The 14837-nt window shown below is 55.3% G+C and overlaps 10 non-coding genes across 10 annotated transcripts; all 10 read right to left on the bottom strand.

The window, feature by feature from the left end:
- Nucleotides 1-967: 967 nt before the first annotated feature.
- On the bottom strand, nucleotides 968-1086 carry LOC149309595 (5S ribosomal RNA). Its single transcript, XR_016282051.1, has one exon. It is a non-coding gene; the product is annotated as a 5S ribosomal RNA (ribosomal RNA).
- Nucleotides 1087-2396: 1310 nt separating this feature from the next.
- LOC149309594 (5S ribosomal RNA) lies at nucleotides 2397-2515 on the bottom strand. Its single transcript, XR_016282050.1, has one exon. It is a non-coding gene; the product is annotated as a 5S ribosomal RNA (ribosomal RNA).
- Nucleotides 2516-3825: 1310 nt separating this feature from the next.
- Nucleotides 3826-3944, bottom strand: LOC149309593 (5S ribosomal RNA). The gene has a single exon (XR_016281997.1). It is a non-coding gene; the product is annotated as a 5S ribosomal RNA (ribosomal RNA).
- A 1309-nt stretch (nucleotides 3945-5253) lies between these two features.
- On the bottom strand, nucleotides 5254-5372 carry LOC149309592 (5S ribosomal RNA). The gene has a single exon (XR_016282049.1). It is a non-coding gene; the product is annotated as a 5S ribosomal RNA (ribosomal RNA).
- A 1309-nt stretch (nucleotides 5373-6681) lies between these two features.
- On the bottom strand, nucleotides 6682-6800 carry LOC149309591 (5S ribosomal RNA). Its single transcript, XR_016282005.1, has one exon. It is a non-coding gene; the product is annotated as a 5S ribosomal RNA (ribosomal RNA).
- Nucleotides 6801-8110: 1310 nt separating this feature from the next.
- LOC149309590 (5S ribosomal RNA) lies at nucleotides 8111-8229 on the bottom strand. The gene has a single exon (XR_016282004.1). It is a non-coding gene; the product is annotated as a 5S ribosomal RNA (ribosomal RNA).
- Nucleotides 8230-9538: 1309 nt separating this feature from the next.
- Nucleotides 9539-9657, bottom strand: LOC149309589 (5S ribosomal RNA). Its single transcript, XR_016282048.1, has one exon. It is a non-coding gene; the product is annotated as a 5S ribosomal RNA (ribosomal RNA).
- Nucleotides 9658-10966: 1309 nt separating this feature from the next.
- Nucleotides 10967-11085, bottom strand: LOC149309588 (5S ribosomal RNA). The gene has a single exon (XR_016282056.1). It is a non-coding gene; the product is annotated as a 5S ribosomal RNA (ribosomal RNA).
- Nucleotides 11086-12395: 1310 nt separating this feature from the next.
- Nucleotides 12396-12514, bottom strand: LOC149309587 (5S ribosomal RNA). The gene has a single exon (XR_016282003.1). It is a non-coding gene; the product is annotated as a 5S ribosomal RNA (ribosomal RNA).
- Nucleotides 12515-13824: 1310 nt separating this feature from the next.
- On the bottom strand, nucleotides 13825-13943 carry LOC149309586 (5S ribosomal RNA). The gene has a single exon (XR_016282059.1). It is a non-coding gene; the product is annotated as a 5S ribosomal RNA (ribosomal RNA).
- Nucleotides 13944-14837: the final 894 nt, after the last annotated feature.

Raw genomic sequence — 14837 nt, 5'->3', positions numbered from 1 at the left:
ATTGCCCGCGTCCCCAAAAAGTCAAATCCAAGGAGTGCTGGTACCTCAGAAAACTAGAAATCCAAGGATTCTCTGGGATGGCCCCATCATCCAGAGGGAGGGAAGGCCAGGCCAGCTCCATCAGGCCTTGCCTGAAAAAGAAGGCGGCCCTCCCTCTATCCACCATCATCCAGGGGGAGGGAAGGGAAGGCCAGCTCCGTTGGACCTAACCAGAGGGAGAAGATGGGCCCTCGCTCCAGTCCATCTGCCCTGGTCCCGGCCTCACAGGGAGAGGAGACCTGCAGGACTTTTCTTCTTCCCCGATGCCGTTCCCTTCTCCTTTTGTGTCTTGTCTTTTTAGATTGTAAGCCTGAGGCCAGGGAAATGTCCAATTCACAATTTGTATGCCGCTGTGAAAGCCTTTTGGTTGCAGAGCCAGGCAGAAATCCTGTCAAGCCACCAGTAACCAAAGCAGTACAGAGGACAGAAAGAGCTGTTCGACAGTGGAACAGCCTCCCTCGGAGAGTTGGGCAGCCTTCCTCTTTGGAGGTCTTAAAAAAGAGGCTGGATGACCCTGTGTCAGGGGCGCTTTGACTGCGAGTTCCTGCATGGCAGGGGTTTGGACTGGATGGCCCTTGTGGTTCCTTCCAGCTCTAGGATTCCGTGAGGCTACTTTCAGTGCAGGAGCTCCTTGCAAGGGCATCCTGGGATCTGAAGTTTCACAAGGCCTTCTGACTGCCAAAACGTGCTCCTGCATCAGAAAACTACAAAGCCAAGGATTCGCTAGGACGGCCCCGTGGCAAGGAAAGCGGTACCAAACGGCATGGTTTCTGCACTGGAGATGCTCCCTCGGTTTTGGGGCCCTGACCGGAGAAAAGGGGGGACGGCCCCAAGTTGGATTTCTTTTCTGTTTTGCTGGAAGGAAAAGGTTTGGCGGCTTGAGCAGCTGGATGGAGAACAGAGAAGCAAAGAAAGGCAAGGGGCAAAAAGCCTACAGCACCCGGTATTCCCAGGCGGTCTCCCATCCAGGTACTAACCAGGCCCGACCCTGCTTAGCTTCCGAGATCAGACGAGATCGGGCGTGTTCAGGGTGGTATGGCCGTAGGCATACGCTCTGCTCGATTTCCCACTCTTCAATGCAAAGAGGCTCCCACAGAACGACGCCACACAGCACCTCCTTCTGGACACAGGCAGCAGCCACACTCGCCACACCGCCTCCTCCTGCTCCTCCTCTCAGGATGGAAGAAGGCAACACGCCCCCACCTCCGACCTGGAGAGCCCCACACGCTCCCCACAAGGCCCAGGCAGAGGCCACCTCAAACCACACCTGCTTAGCATCCTCACCAATATACCACGACAATACAACTGGGGACAAGAGGATCAAGAGAGGTCAAGAACATTCCTAGCGCTGGCAGGGAAGGCAAAGAAATGGATAAATCCTAAAGTGGTCATTGCCCGCGTCCCCAAAAAGTCAAATCCAAGGAGTGCTGGTACCTCAGAAAACTAGAAATCCAAGGATTCTCTGGGATGGCCCCATCATCCAGAGGGAGGGAAGGCCAGGCCAGCTCCATCAGGCCTTGCCTGAAAAAGAAGAAGGCCCTCCCTCTATCCACCATCATCCAGGGGGAGGGAAGGGAAGGCCAGCTCCGTTGGACCTAACCAGAGGGAGAAGATGGGCCCTCGCTCCAGTCCATCTGCCCTGGTCCCGGCCTCACAGGGAGAGGAGACCTGCAGGACTTTTCTTCTTCCCCGATGCCGTTCCCTTCTCCTTTTGTGTCTTGTCTTTTTAGATTGTAAGCCTGAGGCCAGGGAAATGTCCAATTCACAATTTGTATGCCGCTGTGAAAGCCTTTTGGTTGCAGAGCCAGGCAGAAATCCTGTCAAGCCACCAGTAACCAAAGCAGTACAGAGGACAGAAAGAGCTGTTCGACAGTGGAACAGCCTCCCTCGGAGAGTTGGGCAGCCTTCCTCTTTGGAGGTCTTAAAAAAGAGGCTGGATGACCCTGTGTCACGGGTGCTTTGACTGCGAGTTCCTGCATGGCAGGGGTTTGGACTGGATGGCCCTTGTGGTTCCTTCCAGCTCTAGGATTCCGCGATGCTACTTTCAGTGCAGGAGCTCCTTGCAAGGGCATCCTGGGATCTGAAGTTTCACAAGGCCTTCTGACTGCCAAAACGTGCTCCTGCATCAGAAAACTACAAAGCCAAGGATTCGCTAGGACGGCCCCGTGGCAAGGAAAGCGGTACCAAACGGCATGGTTTCTGCACTGGAGATGCTCCCTCGGTTTTGGGGCCCTGACCGGAGAAAAGGGGGGACGGCCCCAAGTTGGATTTCTTTTCTGTTTTGCTGGAAGGAAAAGGTTTGGCGGCTTGGGCAGCTGGATGGAGAACAGAGAAGCAAAGAAAGGCAAGGGGCAAAAAGCCTACAGCACCCGGTATTCCCAGGCGGTCTCCCATCCAGGTACTAACCAGGCCCGACCCTGCTTAGCTTCCGAGATCAGACGAGATCGGGCGTGTTCAGGGTGGTATGGCCGTAGGCACACGCTCTGCTCGATTTCCCACTCTTCAATGCAAAGAGGCTCCCACAGAACGACGCCACACAGCACCTCCTTCTGGACACAGGCAGCAGCCACACTCGCCACACCGCCTCCTCCTGCTCCTCCTCTCAGGATGGAAGAAGGCAACACGCCCCCACCTCCGACCTGGAGAGCCCCACACGCTCCCCACAAGGCCCAGGCAGAGGCCACCTCAAACCACACCTGCTTAGCATCCTCACCAATATACCACGACAATACAACTGGGGACAAGAGGATCAAGAGAGGTCAAGAACATTCCTAGCGCTGGCAGGGAAGGCAAAGAAATGGATAAATCCTAAAGTGGTCATTGCCCGCGTCCCCAAAAAGTCAAATCCAAGGAGTGCTGGTACCTCAGAAAACTAGAAATCCAAGGATTCTCTGGGATGGCCCCATCATCCAGAGGGAGGGAAGGCCAGGCCAGCTCCATCAGGCCTTGCCTGAAAAAGAAGAAGGCCCTCCCTCTATCCACCATCATCCAGGGGGAGGGAAGGGAAGGCCAGCTCCGTTGGACCTAACCAGAGGGAGAAGATGGGCCCTCGCTCCAGTCCATCTGCCCTGGTCCCGGCCTCACAGGGAGAGGAGACCTGCAGGACTTTTCTTCTTCCCCGATGCCGTTCCCTTCTCCTTTTGTGTCTTGTCTTTTAAGATTGTAAGCCTGAGGCCAGGGAAATGTCCAATTCACAATTTGTATGCCGCTGTGAAAGCCTTTTGGTTGCAGAGCCAGGCAGAAATCCTGTCAAGCCACCAGTAACCAAAGCAGTACAGAGGACAGAAAGAGCTGTTCGACAGTGGAACAGCCTCCCTCGGAGAGTTGGGCAGCCTTCCTCTTTGGAGGTCTTAAAAAAGAGGCTGGATGACCCTGTGTCAGGGGCGCTTTGACTGCGAGTTCCTGCATGGCAGGGGTTTGGACTGGATGGCCCTTGTGGTTCCTTCCAGCTCTAGGATTCCGTGATGCTACTTTCAGTGCAGGAGCTCCTTGCAAGGGCATCCTGGGATCTGAAGTTTCACAAGGCCTTCTGACTGCCAAAACGTGCTCCTGCATCAGAAAACTACAAAGCCAAGGATTCGCTAGGACGGCCCCGTGGCAAGGAAAGCGGTACCAAACGGCATGGTTTCTGCACTGGAGATGCTCCCTCGGTTTTGGGGCCCTGACCGGAGAAAAGGGGGGACGGCCCCAAGTTGGATTTCTTTTCTGTTTTGCTGGAAGGAAAAGGTTTGGCGGCTTGAGCAGCTGGATGGAGAACAGAGAAGCAAAGAAAGGCAAGGGGCAAAAAGCCTACAGCATCCGGTATTCCCAGGCGGTCTCCCATCCAGGTACTAACCAGGCCCGACCCTGCTTAGCTTCCGAGATCAGACGAGATCGGGCGTGTTCAGGGTGGTATGGCCGTAGGCACACGCTCTGCTCGATTTCCCACTCTTCAATGCAAAGAGGCTCCCACAGAACGACGCCACACAGCACCTCCTTCTGGACACAGGCAGCAGCCACACTCGCCACACCGCCTCCTCCTGCTCCTCCTCTCAGGATGGAAGAAGGCAAGACGCCCCCACCTCCGACCTGGAGAGCCCCACACGCTCCCCACAAGGCCCAGGCAGAGGCCACCTCAAACCACACCTGCTTAGCATCCTCACCAATATACCACGACAATACAACTGGGGACAAGAGGATCAAGAGAGGTCAAGAACATTCCTAGCGCTGGCAGGGAAGGCAAAGAAATGGATAAATCCTAAAGTGGTCATTGCCCGCGTCCCCAAAAAGTCAAATCCAAGGAGTGCTGGTACCTCAGAAAACTAGAAATCCAAGGATTCTCTGGGATGGCCCCATCATCCAGAGGGAGGGAAGGCCAGGCCAGCTCCATCAGGCCTTGCCTGAAAAAGAAGAAGGCCCTCCCTCTATCCACCATCATCCAGGGGGAGGGAAGGGAAGGCCAGCTCCGTTGGACCTAACCAGAGGGAGAAGATGGGCCCTCGCTCCAGTCCATCTGCCCTGGTCCCGGCCTCACAGGGAGAGGAGACCTGCAGGACTTTTCTTCTTCCCCGATGCCGTTCCCTTCTCCTTTTGTGTCTTGTCTTTTTAGATTGTAAGCCTGAGGCCAGGGAAATGTCCAATTCACAATTTGTATGCCGCTGTGAAAGCCTTTTGGTTGCAGAGCCAGGCAGAAATCCTGTCAAGCCACCAGTAACCAAAGCAGTACAGAGGACAGAAAGAGCTGTTCGACAGTGGAACAGCCTCCCTCGGAGAGTTGGGCAGCCTTCCTCTTTGGAGGTCTTAAAAAAGAGGCTGGATGACCCTGTGTCAGGGGCGCTTTGACTGTGAGTTCCTGCATGGCAGGGGTTTGGCTGGATGGCCCTTGTGGTTCCTTCCAGCTCCAGGATTCCGCGATGCTACTTTCAGTGCAGGAGCTCCTTGCAAGGGCATCCTGGGATCTGAAGTTTCACAAGGCCTTCTGACTGCCAAAACGTGCTCCTGCATCAGAAAACTACAAAGCCAAGGATTCGCTAGGACGGCCCCGTGGCAAGGAAAGCGGTACCAAACGGCATGGTTTCTGCACTGGAGATGCTCCCTCGGTTTTGGGGCCCTGACCGGAGAAAAGGGGGGACGGCCCCAAGTTGGATTTCTTTTCTGTTTTGCTGGAAGGAAAAGGTTTGGCGGCTTGAGCAGCTGGATGGAGAACAGAGAAGCAAAGAAAGGCAAGGGGCAAAAAGCCTACAGCACCCGGTATTCCCAGGCGGTCTCCCATCCAGGTACTAACCAGGCCCGACCCTGCTTAGCTTCCGAGATCAGACGAGATCGGGCGTGTTCAGGGTGGTATGGCCGTAGGCACACGCTCTGCTCGATTTCCCACTCTTCAATGCAAAGAGGCTCCCACAGAACGACGCCACACAGCACCTCCTTCTGGACACAGGCAGCAGCCACACTCGCCACACCGCCTCCTCCTGCTCCTCCTCTCAGGATGGAAGAAGGCAAGACGCCCCCACCTCCGACCTGGAGAGCCCCACACGCTCCCCACAAGGCCCAGGCAGAGGCCACCTCAAACCACACCTGCTTAGCATCCTCACCAATATACCACGACAATACAACTGGGGACAAGAGGATCAAGAGAGGTCAAGAACATTCCTAGCGCTGGCAGGGAAGGCAAAGAAATGGATAAATCCTAAAGTGGTCATTGCCCGCGTCCCCAAAAAGTCAAATCCAAGGAGTGCTGGTACCTCAGAAAACTAGAAATCCAAGGATTCTCTGGGATGGCCCCATCATCCAGAGGGAGGGAAGGCCAGGCCAGCTCCATCAGGCCTTGCCTGAAAAAGAAGAAGGCCCTCCCTCTATCCACCATCATCCAGGGGGAGGGAAGGGAAGGCCAGCTCCGTTGGACCTAACCAGAGGGAGAAGATGGGCCCTCGCTCCAGTCCATCTGCCCTGGTCCCGGCCTCACAGGGAGAGGAGACCTGCAGGACTTTTCTTCTTCCCCGATGCCGTTCCCTTCTCCTTTTGTGTCTTGTCTTTTTAGATTGTAAGCCTGAGGCCAGGGAAATGTCCAATTCACAATTTGTATGCTGCTGTGAAAGCCTTTTGGTTGCAGAGCCAGGCAGAAATCCTGTCAAGCCACCAGTAACCAAAGCAGTACAGAGGACAGAAAGAGCTGTTCGACAGTGGAACAGCCTCCCTCGGAGAGTTGGGCAGCCTTCCTCTTTGGAGGTCTTAAAAAAGAGGCTGGATGACCCTGTGTCAGGGGCGCTTTGACTGTGAGTTCCTGCATGGCAGGGGTTTGGCTGGATGGCCCTTGTGGTTCCTTCCAGCTCTAGGATTCCGCGATGCTACTTTCAGTGCAGGAGCTCCTTGCAAGGGCATCCTGGGATCTGAAGTTTCACAAGGCCTTCTGACTGCCAAAACGTGCTCCTGCATCAGAAAACTACAAAGCCAAGGATTCGCTAGGACGGCCCCGTGGCAAGGAAAGCGGTACCAAACGGCATGGTTTCTGCACTGGAGATGCTCCCTCGGTTTTGGGGCCCTGACCGGAGAAAAGGGGGGACGGCCCCAAGTTGGATTTCTTTTCTGTTTTGCTGGAAGGAAAAGGTTTGGCGGCTTGGGCAGCTGGATGGAGAACAGAGAAGCAAAGAAAGGCAAGGGGCAAAAAGCCTACAGCACCCGGTATTCCCAGGCGGTCTCCCATCCAGGTACTAACCAGGCCCGACCCTGCTTAGCTTCCAAGATCAGACAAGATCGGGCGTGTTCAGGGTGGTATGGCTGTAGGCACACGCTCTGCTCGATTTCCCACTCTTCAATGCAAAGAGGCTCCCACAGAACGACGCCACACAGCACCTCCTTCTGGACACAGGCAGCAGCCACACTCGCCACACCGCCTCCTCCTGCTCCTCCTCTCAGGATGGAAGAAGGCAAGACGCCCCCACCTCCGACCTGGAGAGCCCCACACGCTCCCCACAAGGCCCAGGCAGAGGCCACCTCAAACCACACCTGCTTAGCATCCTCACCAATATACCACGACAATACAACTGGGGACAAGAGGATCAAGAGAGGTCAAGAACATTCCTAGCGCTGGCAGGGAAGGCAAAGAAATGGATAAATCCTAAAGCGGTCATTGCCCGCGTCCCCAAAAAGTCAAATCCAAGGAGTGCTGGTACCTCAGAAAACTAGAAATCCAAGGATTCTCTGGGATGGCCCCATCATCCAGAGGGAGGGAAGGCCAGGCCAGCTCCATCAGGCCTTGCCTGAAAAAGAAGAAGGCCCTCCCTCTATCCACCATCATCCAGGGGGAGGGAAGGGAAGGCCAGCTCCGTTGGACCTAACCAGAGGGAGAAGATGGGCCCTCGCTCCAGTCCATCTGCCCTGGTCCCGGCCTCACAGGGAGAGGAGACCTGCAGGACTTTTCTTCTTCCCCGATGCCGTTCCCTTCTCCTTTTGTGTCTTGTCTTTTTAGATTGTAAGCCTGAGGCCAGGGAAATGTCCAATTCACAATTTGTATGCCGCTGTGAAAGCCTTTTGGTTGCAGAGCCAGGCAGAAATCCTGTCAAGCCACCAGTAACCAAAGCAGTACAGAGGACAGAAAGAGCTGTTCGACAGTGGAACAGCCTCCCTCGGAGAGTTGGGCAGCCTTCCTCTTTGGAGGTCTTAAAAAAGAGGCTGGATGACCCTGTGTCAGGGGCGCTTTGACTGCGAGTTCCTGCATGGCAGGGGTTTGGACTGGATGGCCCTTGTGGTTCCTTCCAGCTCTAGGATTCTGCGATGCTACTTTCAGTGCAGGAGCTCCTTGCAAGGGCATCCTGGGATCTGAAGTTTCACAAGGCCTTCTGACTGCCAAAACGTGCTCCTGCATCAGAAAACTACAAAGCCAAGGATTCGCTAGGACGGCCCCGTGGCAAGGAAAGCGGTACCAAACGGCATGGTTTCTGCACTGGAGATGCTCCCTCGGTTTTGGGGCCCTGACCGGAGAAAAGGGGGGACGGCCCCAAGTTGGATTTCTTTTCTGTTTTGCTGGAAGGAAAAGGTTTGGCGGCTTGGGCAGCTGGATGGAGAACAGAGAAGCAAAGAAAGGCAAGGGGCAAAAAGCCTACAGCACCCGGTATTCCCAGGCGGTCTCCCATCCAGGTACTAACCAGGCCTGACCCTGCTTAGCTTCCGAGATCAGACGAGATCGGGCGTGTTCAGGGTGGTACGGCCGTAGGCACACGCTCTGCTCGATTTCCCACTCTTCAATGCAAAGAGGCTCCCACAGAACGACGCCACACAGCACCTCCTTCTGGACACAGGCAGCAGCCACACTCGCCACACCGCCTCCTCCTGCTCCTCCTCTCAGGATGGAAGAAGGCAAGACGCCCCCACCTCCGACCTGGAGAGCCCCACACGCTCCCCACAAGGCCCAGGCAGAGGCCACCTCAAACCACACCTGCTTAGCATCCTCACCAATATACCACGACAATACAACTGGGGACAAGAGGATCAAGAGAGGTCAAGAACATTCCTAGCGCTGGCAGGGAAGGCAAAGAAATGGATAAATCCTAAAGTGGTCATTGCCCGCGTCCCCAAAAAGTCAAATCCAAGGAGTGCTGGTACCTCAGAAAACTAGAAATCCAAGGATTCTCTGGGATGGCCCCATCATCCAGAGGGAGGGAAGGCCAGGCCAGCTCCATCAGGCCTTGCCTGAAAAAGAAGAAGGCCCTCCCTCTATCCACCATCATCCAGGGGGAGGGAAGGGAAGGCCAGCTCCGTTGGACCTAACCAGAGGGAGAAGATGGGCCCTCGCTCCAGTCCATCTGCCCTGGTCCCGGCCTCACAGGGAGAGGAGACCTGCAGGACTTTTCTTCTTCCCCGATGCCGTTCCCTTCTCCTTTTGTGTCTTGTCTTTTTAGATTGTAAGCCTGAGGCCAGGGAAATGTCCAATTCACAATTTGTATGCCGCTGTGAAAGCCTTTTGGTTGCAGAGCCAGGCAGAAATCCTGTCAAGCCACCAGTAACCAAAGCAGTACAGAGGACAGAAAGAGCTGTTCGACAGTGGAACAGCCTCCCTCGGAGAGTTGGGCAGCCTTCCTCTTTGGAGGTCTTAAAAAAGAGGCTGGATGACCCTGTGTCAGGGGCGCTTTGACTGTGAGTTCCTGCATGGCAGGGGTTTGGCTGGATGGCCCTTGTGGTTCCTTCCAGCTCCAGGATTCCGCGATGCTACTTTCAGTGCAGGAGCTCCTTGCAAGGGCATCCTGGGATCTGAAGTTTCACAAGGCCTTCTGACTGCCAAAACGTGCTCCTGCATCAGAAAACTACAAAGCCAAGGATTCGCTAGGACGGCCCCGTGGCAAGGAAAGCGGTACCAAACGGCATGGTTTCTGCACTGGAGATGCTCCCTCGGTTTTGGGGCCCTGACCGGAGAAAAGGGGGGACGGCCCCAAGTTGGATTTCTTTTCTGTTTTGCTGGAAGGAAAAGGTTTGGCGGCTTGAGCAGCTGGATGGAGAACAGAGAAGCAAAGAAAGGCAAGGGGCAAAAAGCCTACAGCACCCGGTATTCCCAGGCGGTCTCCCATCCAGGTACTAACCAGGCCCGACCCTGCTTAGCTTCCGAGATCAGACGAGATCGGGCGTGTTCAGGGTGGTATGGCCGTAGGCACACGCTCTGCTCGATTTCCCACTCTTCAATGCAAAGAGGCTCCCACAGAACGACGCCACACAGCACCTCCTTCTGGACACAGGCAGCAGCCACACTCGCCACACCGCCTCCTCCTGCTCCTCCTCTCAGGATGGAAGAAGGCAAGACGCCCCCACCTCCGACCTGGAGAGCCCCACATGCTCCCCACAAGGCCCAGGCAGAGGCCACCTCAAACCACACCTGCTTAGCATCCTCACCAATATACCACGACAATACAACTGGGGACAAGAGGATCAAGAGAGGTCAAGAACATTCCTAGCGCTGGCAGGGAAGGCAAAGAAATGGATAAATCCTAAAGTGGTCATTGCCCGCGTCCCCAAAAAGTCAAATCCAAGGAGTGCTGGTACCTCAGAAAACTAGAAATCCAAGGATTCTCTGGGATGGCCCCATCATCCAGAGGGAGGGAAGGCCAGGCCAGCTCCATCAGGCCTTGCCTGAAAAAGAAGAAGGCCCTCCCTCTATCCACCATCATCCAGGGGGAGGGAAGGGAAGGCCAGCTCCGTTGGACCTAACCAGAGGGAGAAGATGGGCCCTCGCTCCAGTCCATCTGCCCTGGTCCCGGCCTCACAGGGAGAGGAGACCTGCAGGACTTTTCTTCTTCCCCGATGCCGTTCCCTTCTCCTTTTGTGTCTTGTCTTTTTAGATTGTAAGCCTGAGGCCAGGGAAATGTCCAATTCACAATTTGTATGCTGCTGTGAAAGCCTTTTGGTTGCAGAGCCAGGCAGAAATCCTGTCAAGCCACCAGTAACCAAAGCAGTACAGAGGACAGAAAGAGCTGTTCGACAGTGGAACAGCCTCCCTCGGAGAGTTGGGCAGCCTTCCTCTTTGGAGGTCTTAAAAAAGAGGCTGGATGACCCTGTGTCAGGGGCGCTTTGACTGTGAGTTCCTGCATGGCAGGGGTTTGGCTGGATGGCCCTTGTGGTTCCTTCCAGCTCTAGGATTCCGCGATGCTACTTTCAGTGCAGGAGCTCCTTGCAAGGGCATCCTGGGATCTGAAGTTTCACAAGGCCTTCTGACTGCCAAAACGTGCTCCTGCATCAGAAAACTACAAAGCCAAGGATTCGCTAGGACGGCCCCGTGGCAAGGAAAGCGGTACCAAACGGCATGGTTTCTGCACTGGAGATGCTCCCTCGGTTTTGGGGCCCTGACCGGAGAAAAGGGGGGACGGCCCCAAGTTGGATTTCTTTTCTGTTTTGCTGGAAGGAAAAGGTTTGGCGGCTTGGGCAGCTGGATGGAGAACAGAGAAGCAAAGAAAGGCAAGGGGCAAAAAGCCTACAGCACCCGGTATTCCCAGGCGGTCTCCCATCCAGGTACTAACCAGGCCCGACCCTGCTTAGCTTCCGAGATCAGACGAGATCGGGCGTGTTCAGGGTGGTATGGCTGTAGGCACACGCTCTGCTCGATTTCCCACTCTTCAATGCAAAGAGGCTCCCACAGAACGACGCCACACAGCACCTCCTTCTGGACACAGGCAGCAGCCACACTCGCCACACCGCCTCCTCCTGCTCCTCCTCTCAGGATGGAAGAAGGCAAGACGCCCCCACCTCCGACCTGGAGAGCCCCACACGCTCCCCACAAGGCCCAGGCAGAGGCCACCTCAAACCACACCTGCTTAGCATCCTCACCAATATACCACGACAATACAACTGGGGACAAGAGGATCAAGAGAGGTCAAGAACATTCCTAGCGCTGGCAGGGAAGGCAAAGAAATGGATAAATCCTAAAGCGGTCATTGCCCGCGTCCCCAAAAAGTCAAATCCAAGGAGTGCTGGTACCTCAGAAAACTAGAAATCCAAGGATTCTCTGGGATGGCCCCATCATCCAGAGGGAGGGAAGGCCAGGCCAGCTCCATCAGGCCTTGCCTGAAAAAGAAGAAGGCCCTCCCTCTATCCACCATCATCCAGGGGGAGGGAAGGGAAGGCCAGCTCCGTTGGACCTAACCAGAGGGAGAAGATGGGCCCTCGCTCCAGTCCATCTGCCCTGGTCCCGGCCTCACAGGGAGAGGAGACCTGCAGGACTTTTCTTCTTCCCCGATGCCGTTCCCTTCTCCTTTTGTGTCTTGTCTTTTTAGATTGTAAGCCTGAGGCCAGGGAAATGTCCAATTCACAATTTGTATGCCGCTGTGAAAGCCTTTTGGTTGCAGAGCCAGGCAGAAATCCTGTCAAGCCACCAGTAACCAAAGCAGTACAGAGGACAGAAAGAGCTGTTCGACAGTGGAACAGCCTCCCTCGGAGAGTTGGGCAGCCTTCCTCTTTGGAGGTCTTAAAAAAGAGGCTGGATGACCCTGTGTCAGGGGCGCTTTGACTGCGAGTTCCTGCATGGCAGGGGTTTGGACTGGATGGCCCTTGTGGTTCCTTCCAGCTCTAGGATTCCGCGATGCTACTTTCAGTGCAGGAGCTCCTTGCAAGGGCATCCTGGGATCTGAAGTTTCACAAGGCCTTCTGACTGCCAAAACGTGCTCCTGCATCAGAAAACTACAAAGCCAAGGATTCGCTAGGACGGCCCCGTGGCAAGGAAAGCGGTACCAAACGGCATGGTTTCTGCACTGGAGATGCTCCCTCGGTTTTGGGGCCCTGACCGGAGAAAAGGGGGGACGGCCCCAAGTTGGATTTCTTTTCTGTTTTGCTGGAAGGAAAAGGTTTGGCGGCTTGAGCAGCTGGATGGAGAACAGAGAAGCAAAGAAAGGCAAGGGGCAAAAAGCCTACAGCACCCGGTATTCCCAGGCGGTCTCCCATCCAGGTACTAACCAGGCCTGACCCTGCTTAGCTTCCGAGATCAGACGAGATCGGGCGTGTTCAGGGTGGTACGGCCGTAGGCACACGCTCTGCTCGATTTCCCACTCTTCAATGCAAAGAGGCTCCCACAGAACGACGCCACACAGCACCTCCTTCTGGACACAGGCAGCAGCCACACTCGCCACACCGCCTCCTCCTGCTCCTCCTCTCAGGATGGAAGAAGGCAAGACGCCCCCACCTCCGACCTGGAGAGCCCCACACGCTCCCCACAAGGCCCAGGCAGAGGCCACCTCAAACCACACCTGCTTAGCATCCTCACCAATATACCACGACAATACAACTGGGGACAAGAGGATCAAGAGAGGTCAAGAACATTCCTAGCGCTGGCAGGGAAGGCAAAGAAATGGATAAATCCTAAAGTGGTCATTGCCCGCGTCCCCAAAAAGTCAAATCCAAGGAGTGCTGGTACCTCAGAAAACTAGAAATCCAAGGATTCTCTGGGATGGCCCCATCATCCAGAGGGAGGGAAGGCCAGGCCAGCTCCATCAGGCCTTGCCTGAAAAAGAAGAAGGCCCTCCCTCTATCCACCATCATCCAGGGGGAGGGAAGGGAAGGCCAGCTCCGTTGGACCTAACCAGAGGGAGAAGATGGGCCCTCGCTCCAGTCCATCTGCCCTGGTCCCGGCCTCACAGGGAGAGGAGACCTGCAGGACTTTTCTTCTTCCCCGATGCCGTTCCCTTCTCCTTTTGTGTCTTGTCTTTTTAGATTGTAAGCCTGAGGCCAGGGAAATGTCCAATTCACAATTTGTATGCTGCTGTGAAAGCCTTTTGGTTGCAGAGCCAGGCAGAAATCCTGTCAAGCCACCAGTAACCAAAGCAGTACAGAGGACAGAAAGAGCTGTTCGACAGTGGAACAGCCTCCCTCGGAGAGTTGGGCAGCCTTCCTCTTTGGAGGTCTTAAAAAAGAGGCTGGATGACCCTGTGTCAGGGGCGCTTTGACTGCGAGTTCCTGCATGGCAGGGGTTTGGACTGGATGGCCCTTGTGGTTCCTTCCAGCTCTAGGATTCCGTGATGCTACTTTCAGTGCAGGAGCTCCTTGCAAGGGCATCCTGGGATCTGAAGTTTCACAAGGCCTTCTGACTGCCAAAACGTGCTCCTGCATCAGAAAACTACAAAGCCAAGGATTTGCTAGGACGGCCCCGTGGCAAGGAAAGCGGTACCAAACGGCATGGTTTCTGCACTGGAGATGCTCCCTCGGTTTTGGGGCCCTGACCGGAGAAAAGGGGGGACGGCCCCAAGTTGGATTTCTTTTCTGTTTTGCTGGAAGGAAAAGGTTTGGCGGCTTGGGCAGCTGGATGGAGAACAGAGAAGCAAAGAAAGGCAAGGGGCAAAAAGCCTACAGCACCCGGTATTCCCAGGCGGTCTCCCATCCAGGTACTAACCAGGCCCGACCCTGCTTAGCCTCCGAGATCAGACGAGATCGGGCGTGTTCAGGGTGGTATGGCCGTAGGCACACGCTCTGCTCGATTTCCCACTCTTCAATGCAAAGAGGCTCCCACAGAACGACGCCACACAGCACCTCCTTCTGGACACAGGCAGCAGCCACACTCGCCACACCGCCTCCTCCTGCTCCTCCTCTCAGGATGGAAGAAGGCAAGACGCCCCCACCTCCGACCTGGAGAGCCCCACACGCTCCCCACAAGGCCCAGGCAGAGGCCACCTCAAACCACACCTGCTTAGCATCCTCACCAATATACCACGACAATACAACTGGGGACAAGAGGATCAAGAGAGGTCAAGAACATTCCTAGCGCTGGCAGGGAAGGCAAAGAAATGGATAAATCCTAAAGTGGTCATTGCCCGCGTCCCCAAAAAGTCAAATCCAAGGAGTGCTGGTACCTCAGAAAACTAGAAATCCAAGGATTCTCTGGGATGGCCCCATCATCCAGAGGGAGGGAAGGCCAGGCCAGCTCCATCAGGCCTTGCCTGAAAAAGAAGAAGGCCCTCCCTCTATCCACCATCATCCAGGGGGAGGGAAGGGAAGGCCAGCTCCGTTGGACCTAACCAGAGGGAGAAGATGGGCCCTCGCTCCAGTCCATCTGCCCTGGTCCCGGCCTCACAGGGAGAGGAGACCTGCAGGACTTTTCTTCTTCCCCGATGCCGTTCCCTTCTCCTTTTGTGTCTTGTCTTTTTAGATTGTAAGCCTGAGGCCAGGGAAATGTCCAATTCACAATTTGTATGCCGCTGTGAAAGCCTTTTGGTTGCAGAGCCAGGCAGAAATCCTGTCAAGCCACCAGTAACCAAAGCAGTACAGAGGACAGAAAGAGCTGTTCGACAGTGGAACAGCCTCCCTCGGAGAGTTGGGCAGCCTTCCTCTTTGGAGGTCTTAAAAAAGAGGCTGGATGA

This window comes from Sceloporus occidentalis, unplaced genomic scaffold, assembly GCF_023333645.1.
Source record: "Sceloporus occidentalis isolate IW3139 unplaced genomic scaffold, rSceOcc1.0.p SCAF_7, whole genome shotgun sequence".
Lineage (NCBI taxonomy): Eukaryota > Metazoa > Chordata > Lepidosauria > Squamata > Phrynosomatidae > Sceloporus > Sceloporus occidentalis.
Note: the sequence above shows the minus strand (reverse complement) of the source record. Positions and strands in the feature narration are given on the sequence as shown.